The 9156-nt window shown below is 42.4% G+C and overlaps 1 protein-coding gene and 1 long non-coding RNA gene across 3 annotated transcripts in view; one reads left to right on the plus strand and one right to left on the minus strand.

Annotated features, from left to right (window-relative positions):
* The window catches only part of LOC114014820 (uncharacterized), a 66281-nt gene extending 66011 nt beyond the window's left edge, over nt 1-270 (plus strand). Inside the window, exon 6 of the mRNA XM_027799815.2 lies at nt 76-270. The gene's annotated coding sequence lies outside the window, so the exon portion shown is untranslated. The remainder of the gene's footprint in view (nt 1-75) is intronic.
* A 6748-nt stretch (nt 271-7018) lies between these two features.
* LOC114014821 (uncharacterized) lies at nt 7019-9101 on the minus strand. Of its 2 annotated transcripts, none has more exons than XR_003558472.2 (3): nt 8946-9101; nt 8731-8825; nt 7019-8441 (listed from the first exon to the last, which is right to left on the minus strand). It is a non-coding gene; the product is annotated as an uncharacterized LOC114014821 (long non-coding RNA). The 2 variants fall into 2 exon arrangements; XR_003558473.2 differs by having other exon boundaries at nt 7858-8275; nt 8946-9098.
* Between the last annotated feature and the right edge of the window lie 55 nt (nt 9102-9156).

The following is a 9156-nucleotide window of genomic DNA, read 5'->3' on the forward strand; positions in this document are numbered from 1 at the left end:
AATGACTACATGCTCAAAACCTACCACTTGTAAATGAGAACTGCACAGTGGCATAAATCTCCTGTAACACAGTAGGGAATCAAGCCAGTGGGACAACAGAAAATCAAGAAGATTGTATTTATTCCTTTCATCATTACATGTTCACTTTCAAAAAAAAAAAAAACCCAACAACAAAACCCCAACACACAAAACCTGAACCAAACCAAGAAACCAAGCCAAACCAAGGGCATATTAAACAATTTATGAAAAAACTTGTATGATATAAAACCATTAAAAAATTACTTCATTATTATGTGCTAATAACATTGATATGGGGAAACATTGGTGGAGAAGACAGAAAGTTGGAACTACGTTGTTATTATATATATTATTATATATATATTATTAACTCATATGATGCTTGCCTTCTTCTAGTGAGGTGATTCCTATTCCTATTTACTTGATGGTGTACAAAACCCACAGCCATCCTGATTCAGTGGAGGGACTGGTTCCTGAGAAAGCAAGAAGTATTGGCAAGAGGCCAAGAATATTTTTGCATACTTTGTGTAGAAGCACACACCTGGTGCATTTAAGATGATACACCTTAAGCTGTCATTTCTTTGTTCAGAGTTTTTTCCTCCAGATGAAGAGTAAAGTCTCCAGAGATTTTTTATGGAGGCAACATCATAGTTCAGAATGGCTCTTTCCGTCTTGGCATTGTGTGGATGTGTTAATATGCTTTTTTTCCTCCTGTTCAGCTTTAGCAAATTTGAACTTTATTTTTATTCAACTCCTGAATACTTACAATGTATTTAATTACTTTTTATCTGTTTGCTTTTAACTTTCTTCTGCATCTATGGTCAAGGCAATTAGATACCAAACAGCATCTGCTAGAAAGAAAGGCTGCAGAAGGTACAAGAATAACTCAAAATTCCAGCCCCTGTTCTTATTCTGTAATAGATCTTAATAAATTTAAGGGAAGATGACTCCTTCCAATATAATACTCCTAGCTGAACACAATTCTTAATGTGCATATTTGTTTATCTCAAAATGTAGGATTCAGTCCTACTCTTACTAGTAGTTTAACACCTCCAATGTTTTTCCTGCCTCTGATTTACATTGTTATCCATGAAATCAGAATCCGGTCCATAGGGATTGAACAATCCTTTCAAGATACTGCCTGTTTCCATTATGGCTGTGAAAGACAGTTTCACTTTAAGAAAAGGTTGACATTATTACAAGTCATATAATTTCAGCCCCAAATTCAGTGTTATGAGAATCACTTCAAGTTGTTCAATTCATTTCAGGCTAGAATGATAATATAGGAGTTGTAATGCTCAGCAAAGTGAAAATGAAAGCAAGCACTGAACTCCAAACCACATTTAAGAGTTGCTCTTACAAAAGTCTTTTTCCTTGGAGCAAAATGGAAGAAGAGAGAGAAAACACAAGGTCATCCAAAACTATTTTTTCAATCTTTCAATGATTATGTTCTCAAACTTTCCTGTTTGTGTAGTTTCAACTCTATGTGGCTAAATGAGATAAGTTAGGGCTTCATGAAACTGAAGAAACACTCTGTTTAAATGGAGAGTGCGGCTGTAGCAATGCTGAAATGGTTCACAAATACATGGAAAATCTGCATAATTGTTTATGTAATATAAGTGTGTTTAATAAAGTAGTTTGTTAAATGCTGAATTGTCACTTTGTTTTTTTCAGTACTTTTGGTTTATCATTATTTTATTTCAGAATTTCCTTTAATGGTATTTAAAACATTCAAAATGTTTGAGGTAGTCAGACTCAAGCTGAAATATTTTCATTAGCCAAAAGCAATCTGTCATAACAAAGCATCCTGACTGACTTTCAGTGGTTGATTGTATTCTTAATTTGCCAGAGCTTAAAATAGCTTTTTCAAACTTACATGATCTTTTAGAATTCACAAATGAGAGGAAAAAAAAGTTCTTTGCTTCATTCAGATCTACAGAGGGATTTTTATATTAAATGTTATGTGAACTGATGGGCTTCTGGGAATGGCTTTGGCAGCGAGATGCCCACGATTTTGGGGCTTGGGAAATCTACTCTTCAAGCTGATGCTTGGTCTCGCTGAAGTTCCTGAAGTTTGAGGAGGTGTACTTTTGGACAAGGCGGGTGGGAGGATATCAAGGTTGGTGGAAGGGCAGGGATGCACTCCTGCACTGAGACCAGGTGAAGGCATCCCAGATGGCAGGGACCAGAACCACAGCTCTGGCAGTGCTTCTGCCTCTTGCCCATCCTGTGCCCCCTCCTCCCCTTGTAGCTCATGTCTGCAGGTGATACGTAACCATACTGAACCTTAGAATAAGGGAGCCATCATCCTTGCACATGGCTATGTGTAGAGACAGAATTAAACATGATTTTAATGTTTTATTCCCATCCCATAACTACTGGTCACATTTCCCACATCTGTGTCACTTGTCCAGGATGCTTCTCATGTGCCTGTTTGCCCTGGCCTCTTGGTCCCCACTCGGGTTGCCAGCCAGCACTGCAGCCATCAGGACACTTATAGTGCATGGCATATTACTTTCATAGCTGCAGATACAGAGTGAGACAAAATCAATAGGAAAGCTACAGTAGCTCACCATGCCATTAATACCCTTGGGTTATATAGTACAGCTGATCTTTCCGATGGTAAATGATCCAGATCAGCGCACAGAATCATTTCAAAATGCAGAGTTTATGGCACTCTGGAGTACTGACCCTTAGAAGAATCAACTGTGGATCTGAATGCATTTTGCAGGGCATCTCAGAGCAATCTGCAGATGTAAGAGAGAACTGCAGGCATGCATAGGGCTCAATTTCAGCCTGCACATTGCAAGCAAAGCAGCTCTTTTTTGGGGTTGACTGCCCAGGCTCCCAGTGTTTCATTTCTGTACCAATGAAGAGGCATCACCCAACTAAACAGCAGGGCTGTGTACCTTTGTGGTTCGAGGCCTTTTAAGACTTCCCTGTGGATAGTGCAATACAAAATTGGTTCAATATGTGCAGCTCTTGTTCTGTTCATATCTATTTGCAGTGTGTCTCTTGCTCTTCTGCCTGAAAACTCCACTGACCAAACAACCTGACAACCTTTTGTTTAATGGATCTAGGACTGGGGCTGGAAGGATTTCTACTCACCTAGATTTCCACTAGCACCTGTAAAGTTACAGAAAGGACAAGGTCCCCCAAAGGGCTGGGTCACTTTGATACTGCTTCCTTTCCCTGGAGAAGATTGGGATGTAGCTCTCACCTGGGGTTTTTGACTACTTGGGACTACTTTGCAGAGACCTCTGTCTCTTGTCCCCTTCTCATTGTCCAGGCTTTCTCTGTTTCTGCCTCAACTGTGGTGCAAACCAGTGGGTATAATAACGGCAAATATCCACCCTTTTGAAAAGCAGAACCGTGTAACGCCCAGCCTGTCATAGGCACTCTCACACTTGTGTCCTGCTGTCCTTCCTCCTTTCTAAACATCCCATGAAAGGCTTGTAAGCTCGGGGAGGGACAAAAGGATGTGAGGACAGCTCTCCAGGACCATTCATGTGACCAAGCGCAGAGCCGTGTGCATGCAGTGATTAATGAGGAACGTATCTTAGCATAACAAAATGGTGTGGAAGCTCCTCTGATAGCTAAAAGGCTTTAGTTCAGAGAAAACTGGTTTCATTTATTGTAGGTTTTACACTGATAAATTGTGGTTCCTTTACATGGGGTCCTCCCTCTTCAATTCCTATTTATCTTTTCTGCTGAAAAATGTGACTGGAGTTTGACTTGATAAAAGCAGGACATTCTTCAACAGAGTAAAATGTCCAGTGTCATTTGGTACCAGATGACAGGAAAAATGACAGTTCTACTGAAGATAATTAAACACATCTTTTAACCAGCTGTTAATTTATATTCTGTCCAGAAAATTTTTAATACATTTACTTGAAACAAAAAGCAGTTGAAACAAATCCCTATGTGTACCAAAAGCTAAAAAATGGACTAAATACATAAAGCTTTCTTGGGAAAGGAAAAAAAAAAAAAAAGGTGTATCCTTACACTTCTGGCAGACCATTACACAGACAGAATAGGAAGAAATATAGCCTTAAACTTTGCTTAGAAACCTGGAAACATACTGCTCTGTAGTACATTTCCCTGTCCTTTGCCCCCCCCCCCCCCCAAGAGAGCACAGTGAACTCCTCAGATGGCCTGATTCTGAGCTTTACAAATAAAACTCACAATACAAAAATGACAAGAAGGTTCACAACTCTAGTCTTCCTTTTCTTTTTCTCCATGACTTTTTGGGTGGTCTCAGAAATTATGTTCTTGAGTTTTTCCACCCATAGCAGATGGAACAGGGTGTTGAATCTTTAGGAAACAATTGTTTCCCTTAAAAATGCTTGCTGAGTATTTGAGTTGAACAGGCAGCCTAAGAAACAGATGACTGATTGAAAGGTAAAATATATTTAGTTGCATTGATTAAAAATTGCCAGTAATTTCATTGTCACATCTTTGAGAAATATTCTGAAATCAGTCATAGATGATTGGGGGTTCAATTTGTAAAGTGCAAGTAAATTAGGACACAGAAGGTCTACAAAGAGGGAATAAAATTAAATCTTTCCATCCTTCAGTGTAAGAACAATAAAGCAGTATAAAACCTGAGGATATTCACAGAAGTAAAACATTTCTGCTTTTTGCGCCCAATACAAAATGGATATATTTTTTTTCAGATTAATGGAGTTTTTTTGAGATTAATGTAGTAAGATGAAAATGTGGTCCTGATTTGACTGAAAATATTTGGACAGTTTTACTGAACTCAGTGAACAGCTTTGAAAAGTATTTTAAAAATTGTTTAAAGAACTCTTTTCAAATTTATATATGTTTGGCCTTTTTAAAGGAAACCATTGAAGGTTGCATTAAGTTACATTTATTTTTCAAACTAGTAATGGAATGAAATAAAATATCATATTTGACTTCCCCCTCTCCCCCAAATGATTTTTTTTACTTTTTAGCCCCTCCCCAGCGTTTGCTCTCATGGTATTGCACATCAGCTACTGATTAATCACATAGCTCCAGGCACAGCTGGGATCCTCTGCTCACTACTTAAAGAAGAGAAAATAATTTTCTTCTGGGAGTGGGAAGATGCAGGAATGTGAGCTCCCCTCCTGAAACCAACAGTGTCATCTCAGATTTATTTGACTATAAGGGAAAGCAGGATTTATCCTGTGCTATTGTTTTAGTTGTATGAGGGTGGTGTAAAAACTAGGCTTTCTTGTGTACACCAGCTGGAAAGGGAGTTTCAGTATGACCCACAAGCATTTCACTGCTGTATTTAGTAGTGCTGCATAGGTGGTGGGACAAGAGAGCTCCCTAGGGTCCGCAAGAGATCTGCTGAACCCCTCTGTGGCATCCTTCTGCCCCCTGCGTCCACCCCAGCCAGCACTACCCCCCTGCACATCCTTCCTTTGGTGGATACTTACTCACATGTCCTTTGCTGCTTGCTGGGGGACAAACAAGGACGGTCATTAAAGACTGCACAACTCCAGGAGCAAATCCTTTTGACATTTATATGGTTAAATGCAGACACAGGGCAAAATGGCTAACATCCCCTCAAAGATTTGCAGGTAAGGTGACTTTAGCCAGCTGAAGATCTGGTCAGTAGCTACTTAATGAATATTAAATGATAGGAGGAAAAAAAAAAGATGGTTAAATGTTTAGCCACGGCTTTATAGGTTGAGCTCTGCCTGAGATTTAGGACCTCAGCCAAATCAGTCCTCCTTCTGCAAAGTGAAGGCAGCTTTTCCTGCGTCTCTGTGTACAGGAGTGGTGAAGAGGGATGTGTTACGGACCACAAAGCACTGGCGTACCTAAGCGGTGCCAGCTGTATGTGCATCACGAGCAGAAGGAGTACGCATCCTCAACAAAACAGAGGTTTCAGCTGCACTTGGGCGAGGAGGGGGAAAGTAATTTTCATTCTTTACTCAAAACACTTCCACAAATTACATGAGAAAAAATGTAAAACTTTCTTCTCGGGGTATAAGCCTGTCTCTAGGCATTTCCTTTTCCTGATGTCCTGTCTGTTCTGTACCTGCCTGCAGAAGGGACAGGTGTGAGTTCCTGAACATTTTTCACTGTTCTGATGCTGATGACTGGTGCACCGAGTGGACCTGACTGGGCATGGCCAGTCCAATGCTTGGAGCTCATTCTGTTTTCTGTTTTGTTTTTGCTTGTGCAGGGTGGCTGGATGAGAACAATTCTGGCTGTGTTCAAAACTCTGTTGACTAGCCTGTAAAACAAATTATCACTAGATAGACCGATAGACTCACGTGCATGTTTTTGCTACAGGAAGTACCTGTGACTACACAGAGAGAGACAGCTTAAGCACGATACCATTCAGAGCCATGCCATGCACTTTCTATGCACTGACAAGTTTTCATTGAGAAGAGCAATTAAAAAACAGTAGTTCTACAGGAGATGGGCTCAATTTTGCACAATGCTAATGCAGCCTCTGACCTATGTTAAGGCCAGAAGGTTCCTGTCATGATATGAGTGCTCAAGCAGAGAAGAGAGCACAGAAACATGTGTCCAGCCCTTGCTGGTCGGATGCAAGGTAAGTCCTGTGGCTGATGCAGCACAAAGACTAGACACCTCTGAAGGAGCGCGAAGGGAGTGGTTGGGGAGGGGTGGATCACTGTGCCTCCAAAGGCAATCCAGCTTCGGTACTCTCTAGGAGGTTATCATGACGTTTGCCTATGCCTACACTAGGTCTGTACGCAGCTGCACAGCCCCAAGAAAGAGTCTGTATGTCACAATATACACCGTCAGCCTGCAGAACTCAGCAGAGTTTGGGTAGGAAAGCCCTCACACGCTTTCCAGTCCTTCCTGCTTGTTGCCGGTTTTCCATTACTCTGCTTCTGGATAGCCCCAAGAAACCACAAAAACTTCCTTTCTTGTAGTGTTTCATCACTTTGGCCTCAAAAGGAAACTAACCAAAATGAAAAACAGCCGGACTAAAAAGAAATCTTGTAAACAAATAAACAAACAAACCCAAACCTTCAGAAACTTAGTTGATTTTAATTCCAAATCTGGTTTTGGCCAAACCGTGAATTAATTTTTAGTTCTTTTCTCCCCTGTGTGTTCATACATTCTTCACAAGAAAAATCACATTTGCTTCCAGTCCCCTACCAGTCTCTGATCTCTACTGCTATTTCGCTGCCGGTCATCAAGTGCTTTGCTGCTGTGCTACTGCTTATGTTGTGAGACAGTATTGCTGGTGATTTATGACTTAAACTCCAAGTTTTTGGTCAGCACCTAGTAAAAAATTATGACTTGTTTCTTTTCCTTTAGGATCTGGAATACTTTTGTCCCTTAGGTTGATGCTAGCACAAAGAGTTTTTTTCTAAACCCACTGGAAAGCTTTGCAGCTCTACTGCGCCATTAACCACAGTTTTTAAGGCAGGTAAAAGGTCAGTCCTAAAAACTTCACTTGAACTGAGGCGAATACGATCAATAATTAACACTGTTCACCTCTGATTCAGTTGAATTCTGGCATACAGAGTGCTTCTCTTGGCTTGGCAGTCAGGATTGTCAACTTCATGTTCGATTTGACCTGCCAGCAAGTGCTAGCCACAAAACGAGAGCAGGCGGTCAGCAGCTCTCTGCATCCTGGGTATCATTTGTTCATGGTGCTGATTTTGTAAAGTAAGGACACAATGGGAAGCAACTCGGGAAAGCAGGAGTTTCAGAGCCGGACCACTGGGAAGGGCCTCTGAATAATTACTTTTAATACAGATTATTGAAAAAGAAGCTGTTCTGTGCCAAAGGAAAAGCATCTGTGGGCATGGCAGGGAAGGTAAATGACCGTGTGCATGTGAAGGACAAGTGACAGGAGGCTGGGGAGTCAAAGTGGATTTATTCAAAGGGAAAGTACAGTCTGAGAAATTTTTTGCACACTGCTCCCCCCGTTAACGCCAGTCTGTTGTGAAAGAACCACCATGTCAGGTCTCCTGGGTGCCGGGCCTCTCCTGGAGGGAGAAAGGAGGCACAGCCGAGCACAGGGTGGCTCTGCGGGTGCCGCCTGCCAGGAGAGGTCGGGGCTGGGGCAGGGCCCGGGGGAGGCCCTGCAGCCCCAGCCCCACCGTGACGGGAGAGCACGCTCTCCGCCCGGCCACGCCGTTCCTAATCTCTCCCTGCTTTATGTTTTTAGCTGCTTTGTTTTCCTTGTCCTGCCGCCAGCAGGGCAGACAGTGCAGGCAGTCAAGGAGCAGCTGCCTGCTGGAGCTCTGAGGTTCGCGTCCCGCCGGCTGGACTGCTGGGGAAGAGCGAGCGAGGGGGTGAGATTAGGTGAAACATTAGCCACGTCCTCTTGGCTTCCCTCCAGAGCCTTTCAATTATTTCTTTATGTGCTGTTGGTCCTGTGCTTGTTTGGCATTTAAAAGGTATGCTCTGAGAGGATTTCACAACGAGCTGCCATTTTGCTGTTCAAAACAGATGCCAGCTTATCACTCATGGAAATTTATGTCTCCATGAACCCCTTCCTCTCCCCTCCCTCAGGGCTTACAGCAAAGCCACTCCAGGCAGATCAGTCATAAGGACTGTGTAATAGGCTAAAAATAATGCAAGTTATGAAAGTCTGGAAGCTGTTGCTCATTTTGGGATTTGAAGATTCAATTGTCAGTCAATACCAATGACTCTAGTAGCTGGACAATAGTAGGTAAGGGCCCAATAGACTCCCGAGATGATTAATGTGACTTGCAATCTGCTTACCTCAATGCCAGTTGCTAAACAGTGTCTCCTCAGCTTCCCAGGATGCAGGGAACAGGCAAATATTCATGACAGTTTGTCAGGAGCAGAATTTCACCCTAGATCAAGAAAAATAGGGTTGGAAGGCAGAACGAACCGTGCTTATATTGCTCCTGACATATGCCAGCCTTATCAGTTCTTAAAGACTTGATGGATACTCCGCCAGTGCCCCAGGAAACCTGTTCCAGTGCTTCCTTGTCCTTCCCATTGGAAAGCGTCTCCAGATGGGAGCATGGGCTAGGTTCCTCATCCACCTGTCCAGCCACACAAAGGTGGATGGCATGTTGCAGCACTACTGGTGACTTGCAGGGTGTCCTAAAGAGAGTACTTCCTTCGGGTCAGGGTGGGGATGGTGAGAGGAATAACTCGATAAAGCCTGGAGGGTGGGGA

This window comes from Falco cherrug, chromosome 1, assembly GCF_023634085.1.
Source record: "Falco cherrug isolate bFalChe1 chromosome 1, bFalChe1.pri, whole genome shotgun sequence".
NCBI classification, from domain to species: Eukaryota; Metazoa; Chordata; class Aves; order Falconiformes; family Falconidae; genus Falco; species Falco cherrug.